This window comes from Ranitomeya imitator, chromosome 5, assembly GCF_032444005.1.
Source record: "Ranitomeya imitator isolate aRanImi1 chromosome 5, aRanImi1.pri, whole genome shotgun sequence".
NCBI classification, from domain to species: domain Eukaryota; kingdom Metazoa; phylum Chordata; class Amphibia; order Anura; family Dendrobatidae; genus Ranitomeya; species Ranitomeya imitator.
In genome coordinates, this window is record NC_091286.1 from 703,997,513 (window position 1) to 704,014,525 (window position 17,013).

The 17,013-nt window shown below is 47.0% G+C and overlaps 1 non-coding gene across 1 annotated transcript; it reads left to right on the forward strand.

Annotated features, from left to right (window-relative positions):
- The first annotated feature begins 7,996 nt into the window (after positions 1 to 7,996).
- On the forward strand, positions 7,997 to 8,070 carry TRNAN-GUU (transfer RNA asparagine (anticodon GUU)). The gene has a single exon. It is a non-coding gene; the product is annotated as a tRNA-Asn (tRNA).
- The last annotated feature ends 8,943 nt before the right edge of the window (positions 8,071 to 17,013 follow it).

The window sequence follows — 17,013 nt, forward strand, 5'->3', positions numbered from 1 at the left end:
TATGTAGCGGCACAGCTCCTGATCCTGCTCCACACCCTGACCATGAGGGAACAGCAGGGGACCAAGAGGTTACAGAGAGACATCTTGTGAGAACTTGTCCACCAGCCTTTGTACAGTTGGTGGTATAGTGGTGAGCATAGCTGCCTTCTAAGCAGTTGACCATGGAAGGCTCAGATATGGAGCATTGGTGGTATAATGGTGAGCATAGCTGCCTTCTAAGCAGTTGACCATGGAAGGCTCAGATATGGAGCATTGGTGGTATAGTGGTGAGCATAGCTGCCTTCTAAGCAGTTGACCATGGAAGGCTCAGATATGGAGCGTTGATGGTATAGTGGTGAGCATAGCTGCCTTCTAAGCAGTTGACCATGGAAGGCTCAGATATGGAGCGTTGATGGTATAGTGGTGAGCATAGCTGCCTTCTAAGCAGTTGACCATAGAAGGCTCAGATATGGAGCATTGGTGGTATAGTGGTGAGCATAGCTGCCTTCTAAGCAGTTGACCATGGAAGGCTCAGATATGGAGCATTGGTGGTATAGTGGTGAGCATAGCTGCCTTCTAAGCAGTTGACCATGGAAGGTTTAGATACGGGGCATTGGTGGTATAGTGGTGAGCATAGCTGCCTTCTAAGCAGTTGACCATGGAAGGTTCAGATACGGGGCATTGGTGGTATAGTGGTGAAAATAGCTGCCTTCCAAGCAGTTGACCATGGAAGGCTCAGATATGGAGCATTGATGGTATAGTGGTGAGCATAGCTGCCTTCTAAGCAGTTGACCATGGAAGGCTCAGATATGGAGCATTGATGGTATAGTGGTGAGCATAGCTGCCTTCTAAGCAGTTGACCATGGAAGGTGTTGTGAATTCTGTGGCAGAGCTCCCTCCTGTGGTCACAAGTGGTACTTCGGCTGATTCTCTCTGTGAGCTTCCGTTGGTGGAGGAAAGTGGTACTGCGGCATTCTGAGTTTCCTTCCTCAGGTGATGTGGTGAAGTCGTTAGGTGCTGCTCTATTTAACTCCACCTAGTGCTTTGATCCTGGCCTCCAGTCAATGTTCTAGTATTGGACCTGTTTCCTCCTGGATCGTTCCTGTGGCCTGCTGCTCTGCATAGCTAAGTTCCGCTTTGCTATTTTGTTTGCTGTTTTTTTCTGTCCAGCTTGTCTATTTGTTTTTTCCTGCTTGCTGGAAGCTCTAGGACGCAGAGGGTGTACCTCCGTGCCGTTAGTTCAGTACGGAGGGTCTTTTTGCCCCCTTTGCGTGGTTTTTGTAGGGTTTTGTGTTGACCGCAAAGTTACCTTTCCTATCCTCGCTCTGTTCAGAAAGTCGGGCCTCACTTTGCTAAATCTATTTCATCTCTACGTTTGTCTTTTCATCTTAACTCACAGTCATTATCTGTGGGGGCTGCCTTTTCCTTTGGGGTATTTCTCTGAGGCAAGGTAGGCTTATTTTCTATCTTCAGGCTAGCTAGTTTCTCAGGCTGTGCCGAGTTGCATAGGGAGCGTTAGGCGCAATCCACGGCTGCCTCTAGTGTGGTTGGAGAGGATTAGGGATTGCGGTCAGCAGAGTTCCCACGTCTCAGAGCTCATTCTATGTTTTTGGGTTATTGTCAGGTCACTGTATGTGCTCTGACCTCTATGTCCATTGTGGTACTGAATTACCTTATCATAACAGTACTGGAGGCCCAAAGTACTAATGATTCTCAATAGAGGGAAAAAAGAAGTTCTGAGACCATTTTTTTTTCTATGCACTGTGTTTTGCCTTTTTTTTCCCCTAGACATTTGGGTGGTTCAGGACACAGGTGTAGCGATGGACATTAAAGGTCTGTCTTCATGTGTGGATCAGCTCACGGCAAGAGTACAAAATATTCAAGACTTTGTGGTTCAGAATTCTATGTTAGAACCGAGAATTCCTATTCCTGATTTGTTTTTTGGAGATAGAACTAAATTTCTGAGTTTCAAAAATAATTGTAAACTATTTCTGGCTTTGAAACCTCGCTCCTCTGGTGACCCAGTTCAACAAGTTAGGATCATTATTTCTTTTTTACGTGGCGACTCTCAGGACTGGGCATTTTCTCTTGCGTCAGGAGATCCTGCATTAAGTAATATCGATGCGTTTTTCCTGGCGCTCGGATTGCTGTACGATGAACCTAATTCAGTGGATCAGGCAGAGAAAAATTTGCTGGCTCTGTGTCAGGGTCAGGATGAGATAGAGGTATATTGTCAGAAATTTAGAAAGTGGTCCGTACTCACTCAATGGAATGAAGGTGCGCTTGCAGCTATTTTCAGAAAAGGTCTCTCTGAAGCCCTTAAGGATGTCATGGTGGGATTTCCTCTGCCTACTGGTCTGAATGAGTCTATGTCTTTGGCCATTCAGATCGGTCGACGCTTGCGTGAGCGTAAATCTGTGCACCATTTGGCGGTATTACCTGAGCTTAAACCTGAGCCTATGCAGTGCGATAGGACTTTGACCAGAGTTGAACGGCAAGAACACAGACGTCTGAATGGGCTGTGTTTCTACTGTGGTGATTCCACTCATGCTATCTCTGATTGTCCTAAGCGCACTAAGCGGTTCGCTAGGTCTGCCACCATTGGTACGGTACAGTCAAAATTTCTTCTGTCAGTTACCTTGATCTGCTCTTTGTCATCATATTCTGTCATGGCATTTGTGGATTCAGGCGCTGCCCTGAATTTGATGGACTTGGATTATGCTAGGCGTTGTGGGTTTTTCCTGGAGCCCTTGCAGTGTCCTATTCCATTGAGAGGAATTGATGCTACGCCTTTGGCCAAGAATAAGCCTCAGTACTGGACCCAGCTGACCATGTGCATGGCTCCTGCACATCAGGAGGTTATTCGCTTTCTGGTGTTGCATAATCTGCATGATGTGATTGTGTTGGGGTTGCCATGGCTACAAGTCCATAATCCAGTATTAGATTGGAAATCCATGTCTGTGTCCAGCTGGGGTTGTCAGGGGGTACATGGTGATGTCCCATTTCTGACTATTTCGTCATCCACCCCATCTGAGGTTCCAGAGTTCTTGTCTGATTACCGGGATGTATTTGATGAGCCCAAGTCCGATACTCTACCTCCGCATAGGGATTGTGATTGTGCTATCGATTTGATTCCTGGTAGTAAATTCCCAAAAGGTCGACTGTTTAATTTATCTGTGCCTGAGCACGCCGCTATGCGGAGTTATGTGAAGGAGTCCTTGGAGAAGGGGCATATTCGCTCGTCATCGTCGCCATTAGGAGCAGGGTTCTTTTTTGTAGCCAAGAAGGATGGTTCACTGAGACCTTGTATAGATTACTGCCTTCTAAATAAGATCACGGTTAAATTTCAGTACCCCTTGCCGTTGTTATCTGATTTGTTTGCTCGGATTAAGGGGGCTAGTTGGTTCACCAAGATAGATCTTCGTGGTGCGTATAATCTTGTGCGTATTAAGCGAGGCGATGAATGGAAAACTGCATTTAATACGCCCGAGGGCCTTTTTGAGTATCTAGTAATGCCATTCGGACTTGCCAATGCTCCATTAGTGTTTCAGTCCTTTATGCATGACATCTTCCGAGAGTACCTGGATAAATTCCTGATTGTGTACTTGGATGACATTTTGATCTTCTCGGATGATTGGGAGTCTCATGTGAAGCAGGTCAGAACGGTGTTTCAGGTCCTGCGTGCTAATTCTTTGTTTGTGAAGGGATCAAAGTGTCTCTTTGGTGTTCAGAAGGTTTCATTTTTGGGGTTCATCTTTTCCCCTTCTACTATCGAGATGGACCCTGTTAAGGTCCAAGCCATCCATGATTGGACTCAGCCGACATCTCTGAAAAGTCTGCAAAAGTTCCTGGGCTTTGCTGATTTTTATCGTCGCTTCATCTGCAATTTTTCTAGTATTGCTAAACCATTGACCGATTTGACCAAGAAGGGTGCTGATTTGGTCAATTGGTCTTCTGCTGCTGTGGAAGCTTTTCAAGAGTTGAAGCGTCGTTTTTCTTCTGCCCCTGTGTTGTGTCAACCAGATGTTTCGCTTCCGTTCCAGGTCGAGGTTGATGCTTCTGAGATTGGAGCAGGGGCTGTTTTGTCGCAGAGAAGTTCTGATTGCTCAGTGATGAAACCATGCGCCTTCTTTTCCAGGAAGTTTTCACCTGCTGAGCGAAATTATGATGTGGGCAATCGAGAGTTGCTGGCCATGAAGTGGGCATTCGAGGAGTGGCGTCATTGGCTTGAAGGAGCTAAGCATCGCGTGGTGGTCTTGACTGATCATAAGAACTTGACTTATCTCGAGTCTGCCAAGCGGTTGAATCCTAGACAGGCTCGTTGGTCTCTGTTTTTTGCCCGTTTTGACTTTGTGATTTCGTACCTTCCGGGCTCTAAAAATGTGAAGGCGGATGCTCTGTCTAGGAGTTTTGTGCCTGACTCTCCGGGTTTATCTGAGCCGGCGGGTATCCTCAAAGAGGGAGTAATTGTGTCTGCCATCTCCCCTGATTTGCGGCGGGTGCTGCAAAAATTTCAGGCTAATAAACCTGATCGTTGCCCAGCGGAGAAACTGTTTGTCCCTGATAGGTGGACGAATAAAGTTATCTCTGAGGTTCATTGTTCGGTGTTGGCTGGTCATCCTGGAATCTTTGGTACCAGAGAGTTAGTGGCTAGATCCTTTTGGTGGCCATCTCTGTCGCGGGATGTGCGTACTTTTGTGCAGTCCTGTGGGATTTGTGCTCGGGCTAAGCCCTGCTGTTCTCGTGCCAGTGGGTTGCTTTTGCCCTTGCCGGTCCCGAAGAGGCCTTGGACACATATCTCTATGGATTTTATTTCAGATCTTCCCGTCTCTCAAAAGATGTCAGTCATTTGGGTGGTCTGTGATCGCTTCTCTAAGATGGTCCATTTGGTACCCTTGTCTAAATTACCTTCCTCCTCTGATTTGGTGCCATTGTTCTTCCAGCATGTGGTTCGTTTACATGGCATTCCAGAAAATATCGTGTCTGACAGAGGTTCCCAGTTTGTTTCGAGGTTTTGGCGAGCCTTTTGTGCTAGGATGGGCATTGACTTGTCTTTTTCCTCGGCTTTCCATCCTCAGACTAATGGCCAGACCGAACGAACCAATCAGACCTTGGAAACATATCTGAGATGCTTTGTTTCTGCTGATCAGGATGACTGGGTGTCCTTTTTGCCTTTGGCTGAGTTCGCCCTTAATAATCGGGCCAGCTCGGCTACCTTGGTTTCGCCGTTTTTCTGCAACTCTGGGTTCCATCCTCGTTTCTCTTCAGGGCAGGTTGAGTCTTCGGACTGTCCTGGTGTGGATACTGTGGTGGACAGGTTGCAGCAGATTTGGACTCATGTAGTGGACAATTTGACCTTGTCCCAGGAGAAGGCTCAACGTTTCGCTAATCGCAGACGCTGTGTGGGTCCCCGACTTCGTGTTGGGGATTTGGTTTGGTTATCTTCTCGTCATATTCCTATGAAGGTTTCCTCTCCTAAGTTTAAACCTCGTTACATTGGTCCGTATAGGATTTCTGAGGTTCTTAATCCTGTGTCTTTTCGTCTGACCCTTCCAGATTCTTTTTCCATACATAACGTATTCCATAGGTCATTGTTGCGGAGATACGTGGCACCTATGGTTCCATCTGTTGATCCTCCTGCCCCGGTTTTGGTGGAGGGGGAGTTGGAGTATATTGTGGAGAAGATTTTGGATTCTCGTGTTTCTAGACGGAAACTCCAGTATCTGGTTAAGTGGAAGGGTTATGCTCAGGAAGATAATTCCTGGGTCTTTGCCTCTGATGTCCATGCTCCCGATCTTGTTCGTGCCTTTCATATGGCTCATCCTGGTCGTCCTGGGGGCTCTGGTGAGGGTTCGGTGACCCCTCCTCAAGGAGGGGTACTGTTGTGAATTCTGTGGCAGAGCTCCCTCCTGTGGTCACAAGTGGTACTTCGGCTGATTCTCTCTGTGAGCTTCCGTTGGTGGAGGAAAGTGGTACTGCGGCTTCTGAGTTTCCTTCCTCAGGTGATGTGGTGAAGTCGTTAGGTGCTGCTCTATTTAACTCCACCTAGTGCTTTGATCCTGGCCTCCAGTCAATGTTCTAGTATTGGACCTGTTTCCTCCTGGATCGTTCCTGTGGCCTGCTGCTCTGCATAGCTAAGTTCCGCGTTGCTATTTTGTTTGCTGTTTTTTTCTGTCCAGCTTGTCTATTTGTTTTTTCCTGCTTGCTGGAAGCTCTGGGACGCAGAGGGTGTACCTCCGTGCCGTTAGTTCGGTACGGAGGGTCTTTTTGCCCCCTTTGCGTGGTTTTTGTAGGGTTTTGTGTTGACCGCAAAGCTACCTTTCCTATCCTCGCTCTGTTCAGAAAGTCGGGCCTCACTTTGCTAAATCTATTTCATCTCTACGTTTGTCTTTTCATCTTAACTCACAGTCATTATATGTGGGGGCTGCCTTTTCCTTTGGGGTATTTCTCTGAGGCAAGGTAGGCTTATTTTCTATCTTCAGGCTAGCTAGTTTCTCAGGCTGTGCCGAGTTGCATAGGGAGCGATAGGCGCAATCCACGGCTGCCTCTAGTGTGGTTGGAGAGGATTAGGGATTGCGGTCAGCAGAGTTCCCACGTCTCAGAGCTCGTTCTATGTTTTTGGGTTATTGTCAGGTCACTGTATGTGCTCTGACCTCTATGTCCATTGTGGTACTGAATTACCTTATTATAACAGGAAGGCTCAGATATGGAGCATTGATGGTATAGTGGTGAGCATAGCTGCCTTCTAAGCAGTTGACCATAGAAGGCTCAGATATGGAGCGTTGGTGGTATAGTGGTGAGCATAGCTGCCTTCTAAGCAGTTGACCATGGAAGGTTTAGATACGGGGCATTGGTGGTATAGTGGTAAACATAGCTGCCTTCCAAGCAGTTGACCATGGAAGGCTCAGATATGGAGGGTTGGTGTTATACCAGTTAACCTGGGTTTGACTCCCAGCCAACACAGTAATTTTTTTTTTGCTGTAATTAATAAAGCTTCCTGAGAAACTTGGAACTCAAGAGAAATTATTTTTTAAGAACTTCCCGGCCAGAGCGCATTTTTCAGATCTGACAAGTGTCACTTTATAAAGTGATAATTTTTGGATTTCAGCATCTATGACTGATTCTAAGCTTTTTGTGCCTTTTACACCTTTATGCTTGGAATAACTTTATGCAATTATTTCTTTGCATTTATTACATGGTTATTGCTAACTTTGGCACATTTACAGGATTCCTTAGGGTTTAGGCCAAGAAAGGAGGGAACGTTCCCTTTTTCCAGAGGCCCAAGTTGGTCTTTGCCAATTGGTTTTAATCAAAGGGCACACCAATAGCATTGACTTTGGGGGACCCACTTTTCACCTTCCTACAAATATTACACATCCCTCGTTCCCGAATTTACCTATATCGCTATATAATAATAAACTGCATAGTTTGGTTAATGAATGATGAGATGCTGCTTTTTTCTGAATCAAGTAAATAAAGCCAAGTACTGTCCATACAGTGGTGTTCGGGGACCAGATCTGCACAGGGGCCCACCGTGTAATTCCTCTGTTCCCCTATGGGCCAGTCTGGGCCTCAACACTGACATTTATTGTGGATTCTACTCTTATTATGTTCTTGATCTTCGCATGTTTTCTTCAGGTATGCAGTGAGATAATGACATTTTTTTAAATTTCTTAGTATTTAGAATTCTTATAAATGTCATAGGAGCCGAGAGGGAAGAGAGGAAACAAACTGCAGATCAAGAGGAGAAAATATTCTGTAATGGGAAATATATTAATGTAAGAAAGAGCCGTAATAACTGATCTACGGGAAACCAAGAGAGAGTTGGCAGAAACGGGGCCTATGATTTCTTCCGCTGCGCCACTCTGCTTGTTGGGGGAGGATGCTCAGAGTTGAAGTCTAATTACTGCCTGCCTTCTGGTCTATGTCATGTAATTTATCAGCCATTTCTTATCTGTTGGCAACTAAATTATTCTTGGTGCTTTGCAAATGTTTGTTTGTTTTTGTTGAAAATCATGTCTCTGTGGCGCAATCGGTTAGCGCGTTCGGCTGTTAACCGAAAGGTTGGTGGTTCGAGTCCACCCAGGGACGTTGCACCCTTTTGCTTCAGTAGTAAGCTACAGTTGAAGAAGTTTTTGCATTGGTGCTAAGCATCTCCCTCAAGTAAAAGCCATTTTGCTGACGATGTTTTGAATTCACGAGGCAAACTGGAGAAAAACCTTCTGATATGTCATGGACTCCTATACCCCACCCTGGAAACATCCCCTATCCTCTAAAAGGAATTTGATATTCCTTGGACCTCTATATCCCCACCCCCGTATTTTTACCATATGCTTTGGCAATGCTAACATGTACTTAGTCCTGCCAATAAAGCTCATTTGAATTGAATTGAATTGATAGGATAAACAAAACTTCCTTCGAGCCAGAATTGAACCAGCGACCTAAGGATTGCTAATTTAGAGCTACAGTCCTCCGCTCTACCAGCTGAGCTATCGAAGGATTGTTGAAAGCCCACTAGGTTTGGCCATGGTGCCACGAGCAGGTGGTAAAAATGATTCATTCAACCCAGCGAAAAAGGAATTCAGCAGTAGTATTGGAGAATGCGGGCATCGATCCCGCTACCTCTCGCATGCTAAGCGAGCGCTCTACCACTTGAGCTAATCCCCCAAACCTGGCAAACATGTCGTCAGTTTCACGTCACACCAGGTCACAATTTTCATATACAATCACACTTGCCATTGCAAGCTTTTTTTTTTTTTTTTTAAGTGTGGATTCCATTTTTGCATACTTGCAGAACATTTAAGGAGTCTACAACGTGATTGGTGCCCTACAAATACAGTTGGGCAACTTTCTAGCAACCCCTTTCTATGTACATGGAGAATCAAATTGGGGACAGTGAAAAAAACTTGCATAGTTTGAAGAAAAAAGTTGCGATGTAGCACAATCCCAAAAGAGAACCATTGACCTTTTATGGCTTTGTTTGTTTATAGAAACTGCTGAGAGGTCGTGAAGGCCTTCTGGTCCTTTGGCACAAGTTGGTCCAGGATTCAGGGTTTTGACCAGTAATTTTTGAGCCAAAACGCGTTTGCTATTGACAGAAGCTACACCAACCAGCACAATACCAATGTTTACCTTGGCATTGCTTTTGTATTGCGGACTAACCCTACTAAGTTTCAAACAATAACTGATGAGCAGCAAATGGTTTAGATGAAGTGTTGAAAAAGCTAAGAACGCTTCTCTTCGTTTTTTTTCTCTTTTTTGTGGTTGCTAAACTGTAAGAAGAGAGTAGAGCATGAGCTTGAACACAAAACATTAAAAGAGAATAAACGCAACACCAATGGTGAAAAAGCAAGCCATGCGTTGGCCGGGAACCGAACCCGGGTCAACTGCTTGGAAGGCAGCTATGCTCACCACTATACCACCAACGCTTACGCAAGCGTGCATTTTTGTTACATTTTCTGCAATAACAGTAAACGTTCTAGCAAATCCTTTCTAAGTACATGGAGAATCAAACTGGGGGAGAGTGAAAAAAGTTGTGATGTAGCACAATCCCAAGGAGAACCATTGACCTTTTATGGTTTGTTTATAGAAAATTTTGAGACGTCGTAAAGGCCTTCTGGTCCTTTAGCGGCACGAGTTGAACTGGGATTCAGGGTTTTAACCAGTGTTTTTTTGAGCCAAAAGGGTTTGCTGTAGACAGGGGCATTTAGATGAAATGTAATGATGAAGAGTATAAAACACAACCGTTTAGCAGAGGATGGTTTCGATCCATCGACCTCTGGGTTATGGGCCCAGCACGCTTCCGCTGCGCCACTCTGCTTATGGTGGAGGATGCTCAGAGTTGAAGTCTAATTACTGCCTGCCTTCTGGTCTATGTCATGTAATTTATCAGCCATTTCTTATCTGTTGGTGACTAGAACCCCATAAACAGGCTCTCCATGCATGTGTGGTGACTGCGACAACAAACAGCTGATCAGCCGGCGCCATCCAGGAGGCTGAGTTCCCTCAACAGCTTGTTTGGTAAGAGCTATAGGTTGCCGAATAAGAGGGAACCCGAACAAATTCGCTCAACTCTACCATAAATAATTCTAATGTTCATTTCAATGTCGCCAACATAGTCGGCAGCACTCTACAAATGGGAGGGGACAAATACAGACAATAAAGGAGGAGTGAGGGTCCGGCTCACAAGATTCAATCTATCAGGAATGAGGGGGAGCACAGAAGGTAAAATCGATCTTGTCATGTTTGGTTCTTCTATAATTATAAACAATAGCGGCATCCTAATAAAACTGAAGGAACCGATCACCAGCCAGGATCTGTAAGGTTCTCCGTCTCTTTGATATATCTGCTGTGATTTTCTGTTATTGTTGGCTTTTCCGTCGGCCATTTTGCTTTGTCTTGCTGCAGCTACTTTGCCCTGAGTCAGCCTGGAGTTTCCAGCTTCTATGTTTCCGCCCTGTTCTCCACCTCTTGCCTTTATAAGCAGCCTCAGCTGTTCAGTCAGTGCTTCTGAATCCTGTCTGCAGTCAGCCTGTGACCGGCTCCTGGAAGTCTGGGATTTAGTAATCCAGCCATCTCCTACTGTGGATCTCTGGGACACTTGTGGACTCTGGAACTCTGCTGCATGCTAAACAACATTTACCAGGGAAGTAACAGAGAGACTCTGAACTTGCTTTGTGCTTAATGCTGAACTTAAGGTACCTTCACACTGAGCGACATTACGACGAGAACGACAACGATCTGTGACGTTGCAGCGTCCTGGATAGCGATATCGTTGTGTTTGACACACAGCAGCGATCCGGATCCCGCTGTGATATCGTTGGTCATAGCTGAAAGTTCAGAACTTTATTTGGTCGTTAGATCGGCGTGAATCGTCGTGTTTGACATCAAAAGCAACGACGCCAGCAACGAGCATAGGGGCCGTCGCAGCGTCTCGTTCTGGCCAGGTAGGCGTTGTACATTACAAAAGGAGACGCCTTTAAATTACATAGCAATGTTGCTCGTAATAGAATTTCATGTGTGGTTGCTGCTGGATCGCCCCAGACACAGGGCCACGAGTTCTCGGTACCGGGCCCCTCTGGTTCGGTTCTGAGGCTGTCACGGTGGCTAGACCCGGTCCGCGACCCTGCTAAGGGGCATCCAATAAAGGTGATGCAGTCTGTCAGGGGTTCGTGACGCCACCTGTGGTGTTCGGTCAGGGTGACCGACGCTGCTGTGGGGTCCGCTGGGGTGATGTGATGGCAGCTAGATGGTATACCTTCCCACAGGTGAAGTATGTCCCCAGGGCTTCCCAGTAAGGTAGATGGTGTGAGGTGCAGTCAATAATGAGGACACAAGGTTGCAGTCTCTTTACCTCTTTACTGAAGACTTCAGGATCCTCAATCCAGAGCACTGTTAACAGGGCTATCTGAGACCGGCCGGTCCGATGGGCACTTCCAGAGTTTCCCTCGCAGATGGAAATCGTTGCCCACCACTAGCGCCTGTGTGTTGTAGTCCTACCCTGCTGAGCATTCGGAATAGTCCTCACAATTGCTGTTCTCACACACACACACACACACACACACACACACACACACACACACACACACACACACACACACACACACACACACACACACACACACACACACACACACACACACACACACACACACGCCTCAGTAGGATGTTGCCTCGGTCTCACGGCACGACTCCTACTGGTTCTCCTTTGTTAGGAAGCAGAACACACTGCAGTCACAGAATCCAATAAAAAAATCTTTATTATAAATCAGTCCAAAAGTTTACATATAGAAAAACCAAACAGATAGTGTACAATGGAACTAGCAGATGACACAACATATGCCACAGGCAACATGAAAGAAGCAGTCGCCCAAGGTATGGTGACCCCAGCAATGGTCCAGAAATGACCGCGCGTTTCGGTAAGTGTACCTTCCTCCGGGGGCTCCTTGGCTGGGCCTACTGTCATTGTGCCGACCATCATTCTACTGTTCTCAGGAGGACTCTCTCTCTAACCCCTACGGGTTCACTTCAAGCTTTCCTGTCCTCAATCTTTATTAATATTATCAAACTTTATTAACTTTCAACATTTTTAACGTTTCAATCTTTTCTAAAACATGTCAACATTCCCTTTAAGAGGGAACCAAGTCTCTAGGAAATAGTGCAGATTCTCTCTGTCTGCAAGTCCACTGAAAGCAAGACCTTCTGCGTCATGTCCAGAAGCATTATCTTCGCAAAGTCTTCAGTTTCGGTCGTGATCGTAGATGGCGCGACCACTAGCGCACAGCATTTGACTCTCTTAGCATACCACCCTCGCTCACTCCAGTGGCGGGTGTAGGTCACATGGTCCCCTCTGTACAAGTTTTGGAGTGGAGGTACACTGCGGGACTGGGGTTCCACATTGCAGCTAGTCATATAGACCTCGGTCAGCAGCCCCAGCTCTAACATGAAGCCACAACCCCTCCCCTGGTGGAAGGCCAGCACAATCCCCTGCTTTATCAAACTCTCAGGGCAGCAGTTGACGAGGGGCACCTGTTCCTCTGGTCGGACAGTCTGTTCCATTCGTTCCCGGTCTTCCCATTGTGAAATCAAACTTCATCTATACTGATCCCAGGTGAGCCTGATGACGTAGGAGCCCTCCTGTCGGGACCCGTCTGGTTGGAACCGGTGAGCATTCCACTCAAAGACCACCCCCCTGGGGCTCATGTCTATCGGTGTACCCAGAGGTGTCGGCAGCGGGGGCAGGATCCCCTTCATGGCGTAAAGGGCCGCCACCACAATCTCAGTAGCGGGAGACCAGTCATCAATGGGCTGGGGAGCGGTCACCGGAGCCAGAGCGGTTGGTGGGGCAGGGTCGCTGTTGGTACCTGCGTCTGATGTGGTTCCACCGATGTCGGTCGGCTATGCTGACGAGGATGCTGGAGTCTGCTGTGGCCCTGGCCACGGCTCCCCCCGGGTGGCCTTCCAGCACAGCTCCGACTTCCATTTCCTCGTCGTCGCCGACACCCCCCCCCCCCGTCCCCGTCTGGAGTCGGGTGGTCCGATGCCTCCTCCGGCAATTCCAGGGGATCCGGGTTCCCCTGTGTCGGCAAGCCCTGGTCCGGCTCCGCTGGGCTGCGGTGATCCCGGGTCACTTCCTCGTCGTTCAGGTACCCGCTGGTCGTCAGCTCTGCTCCTTGGTCTGCAGCGGCACACACACGAGGCTCCGCCATTTTCTGGGGTTTGAGCTCCTCCATTCCTGAGCTCGTCATCCTGCAGCCGTAGTCGGAGTGGGCGGAGGCTGCTGTTCGCGCCGTTTTCTCAATCTCCTCCCATGACACGCCCTCCTTCTCCTGCGCTCCTCGTGGCGTGGCAATGGCGGCGGTTTTGGAAGGAATCATGCGGCACTTAGCAATACACAGTCTTTGCAATAAATCAGTCCAACACGTTTCAATCACAGTTCCAAGGCACACATGACCTGCTTCTCAGGCTTAAGTACGATCCTGTTCATGATGCCAAGTTGGAGCGCCCCCAGACACAGGGCCACGAGTTCTCGGTACCGGGCCGCTCTGGTTCAGTTCTGAGGCTGTCACAGTGGCTAGACCCGGTCCGCGACCCTGCTAAGGGGCGTCCAATAAAAGTGGTGCATTCTGTCAGGGGTTCGTAACACCACCTGTGGTGTTCGGTCAGGGTGACCGACGCTGCTGTGGGGTCCGCTGGGGTGATGGAATGGCAGCCGGATGGTATACCTTCCCACAGGTGAAGTATGTCCCCAGGGCTTCCCAGTAAGGTAGATGGTGATGGTGTGAGGTGCAGACAATAACGAGGACACAAGGTTGCAGTCTCTTTACCTCTTTACTGATGACTTCAGGATCCTCCATCCAGAGCACGATTAACAGGGCTATCTGAGACCGGCCGGTCCGATGGACACTTCCAGAGTTTCCCTCGCAGATGGAAATCGTTGCCTACCACTAGCGCCTGTGTGTTGTAGTCCTACCCTGCTGACCATTCGGAATAGTCCTCACAACTGCTGTTCTCGCTCATTCGTTCTCTACAGCTCTCTCTCTCTTTAGTTCCAGATATTACTAGTTTCTCGTCCCCCAGATATGTTATCGCTAGGACGCACCCATCTGATGGGAAGGCCTGGAGGTCTTCCGGGACCCTAGAGATGCCCCTCTCCCACTGTTGCCCCCTATGTCTTCATAGGAAATTTAAGGTAGACAGCCAACCTATAATTAACTGTCCTGGATGTTGCCTCGGTCGTGCTTGATCTCGTTTACACTGTTCCAGAATATCCTTCCCTTCGTGTCTCTTTCATAGGATAGCGCCGCAAGGAAGTGCAGACGTGGTTCTGTTCTGTTCGCCAGGCACCTGCGAGGTTCCCACGCCTGACAGGGACCCCCCTGTGTCTTCTCCCTGCAACACCCCCTGCCATGGGATGTTGCCTGAGTCCAACCCAGTCAGCTTCTGACTAACTTTCTATCCAACCCCTAGTTTTACCAGTGTGAGGAGTGGCCCAATAAATAAAGCCTTTTTCTCCCCCTAGTGGCCGGAGTGTGAAGTGTAATGTGTGCTGGTGATACCTGGTCAGGAGAATTCCTTCAGTGCCATCAGACGTACCATCACTCCCCTTAGTGGCAGAGCGACATACTGCATACTGGGGCGCTGCACTGCCAGAACAAATAAAAACATATTTTAAAAAGTGCAATAGCAAAGTATAAATTTACCTTTATCGCTTAAAACTACCATCCCACCCCCTGCAGACTGTGAGCCCTCGCGGGCAGGGTCCTCCCTCCTTATGTACTCATGTGCCTTGTTATCTGCTCATGTTTAATGTAATTGTCTATATTTGCTCCGTATTCACATGTAAAGCGCCATGGAATAAATGGCGCTATAAAAATGTAGAATAATAATACTATGACCGCATAATTCCAATACATATAAACTGATTATTAATACAATAAAATATGACAAATGGCACAATACTGTTACCAGAAAATATCACCGCCCTGTTAGCGAACAATACTGAAATGCAATGACTGAAAGGATAGAGAACCGCACAGTGATAAAGTATTTCATTAAATAAAAAAAAAAGGATAAGCAATTACGTTACATTTCTTTAAAAAAGGAGACCCCATTACATTACATTAGAAAAGGAGACGCCATCTGTCACAACAGCCTGGGAGGTAGTGTGTACATTACATTATGGGGGTCTTTACATTACCAATTACAAAAGGGGACGCCATAACGTTATACATTCCATTACAAATGGAGTGGTTGTGACGTCGTCTCGCTGTGAACGCTGATGGGTCACAGCGGGGTCATCTATAGCTGCATTCCGAAATATAAACTGCGACTCTACTCCTTTTCAATTACTTGTGCGTACTCCGCCATCTACGAGCATCTCGTGAGCGTCTTGGTTGTAAATCGAGAACTCTGCATCGTCTTCGTTCTCTAGCTTCTTGTGAGCGACCTGTTTGGAGATCTTGAACTCTGCAGCGTTCTCTATTAGCTCATCAACGGTAAGTATATCTTTGTGCTGTACTCATTTGCCATGCAGCAATACTAATTTATGTGTATAGAAAATTGATGTATACTACATCTCTGCAGTGATTGGTTAGAGCTTTCAAGTTTGTAACCAAATACGCTTTAGCGCTGTAGTATTTCCCGTTAGTGGTAATTACAAGGATTTGGTGATGTGGTGTGTTAAGATGTTCACCAACAAATTGGCCACCGCCAAATTATAATTAACCATCCACAAAATAGCTACCATTAGAATTTACACCTTTTCAACACACAAAATAGAAGAGGATTCTTTACTGTTAGGGCAGTGAGAATCTGGAATTGCTTGCCTGAGGAGGTGGTGATGGCGAACTCAGTCGAGGGGTTCAAGAGAGGCCTGGATGTCTTCCTGGAGCAGAACAATATTGTATCATACAATTATTAGGTTCTGTAGAAGGACGTAGATCTGGGGATTTATTATGATGGAATATAGGCTGAACTGGATGGACAAATGTCTTTTTTCGGCCTTACTAACTATGTTACTATGTAAAATGGCTGCTAACAATAGGGAAAAGCACACGGCCCCCATCCCATCCCCAAAATGGTGGCTAACAATAGGAAATAGTCCACGGCCCATCCCATACAAGAAATGACTGCTAGCAATAGGAACGGCATACGGCCCATCACTTTCTTGCTTGCTGTTGCTTAACTTTTTTTTTTTTTTTTTTCTTTTTTCCAGATGTCTACAAATGAGCAGGACTGTGTTCGGGCACTCCTAGAGATGTACCGCTCCCTGCCCTGCTTGTGGAAGATAAAGTCAGCGGATTACAGCAACCGCACCAAAAAGAAAGATGCGTATGAGAAGCTGGTGGCCATCCACAGGGAGCATCATCCCATAGAGACAGAGGATGAAAACATTGTGCGGAAAAAGATCCAGGCTCTCCGCACAGTGTTCAAAAAAGAGGTCAACAAGGTGGAAAAGTCGCTGATGTCTGGGGCCAGAACTGACGACGTTTATGTGCCCAAGTTGTGGTACTATGACCTGCTGGCGTTCACTCGGGACCAGGAAATCCCTCGCCCGTGCCAGACCGTGACAAGCCTTTGTGCACCATCGGCTGAAGAGAACCTGCCCGAGTCTCCTGACGACCATGTAAGTACCCCCAAGCTTCCCTTCTTGTAGCATGCCGTGTGTCTTGTATGTTTATGAGACTGCACGGTTTCCAGTAATAATGAGTCACGTTTTTCATGTTTAATCCCCCATATAATAACAGTTGCCACTTCCTGTTCAGATAAGTATGTCCAAACAGTCCTTCCCCCTCCTTAAAATGCTGTTTTACTATTGCAAAAGTCTATAACAAAGATAAATAAATCTACATATTGTGTCTTCCGCACATTCGTACAGTATTGCCGGCCAATGTAGTTCAGCCCAGCTCTGAAAGCTCTGTAACCCCTGTAGTTTGCTACCTAGGTAACTGTTCCTCATAGCTTCCCATGGACGGGCATAGAGGTGTTGGGGAGGTGGGGGCTCTCTAGGGCTGTGTGGCAGAATCGTTTGTA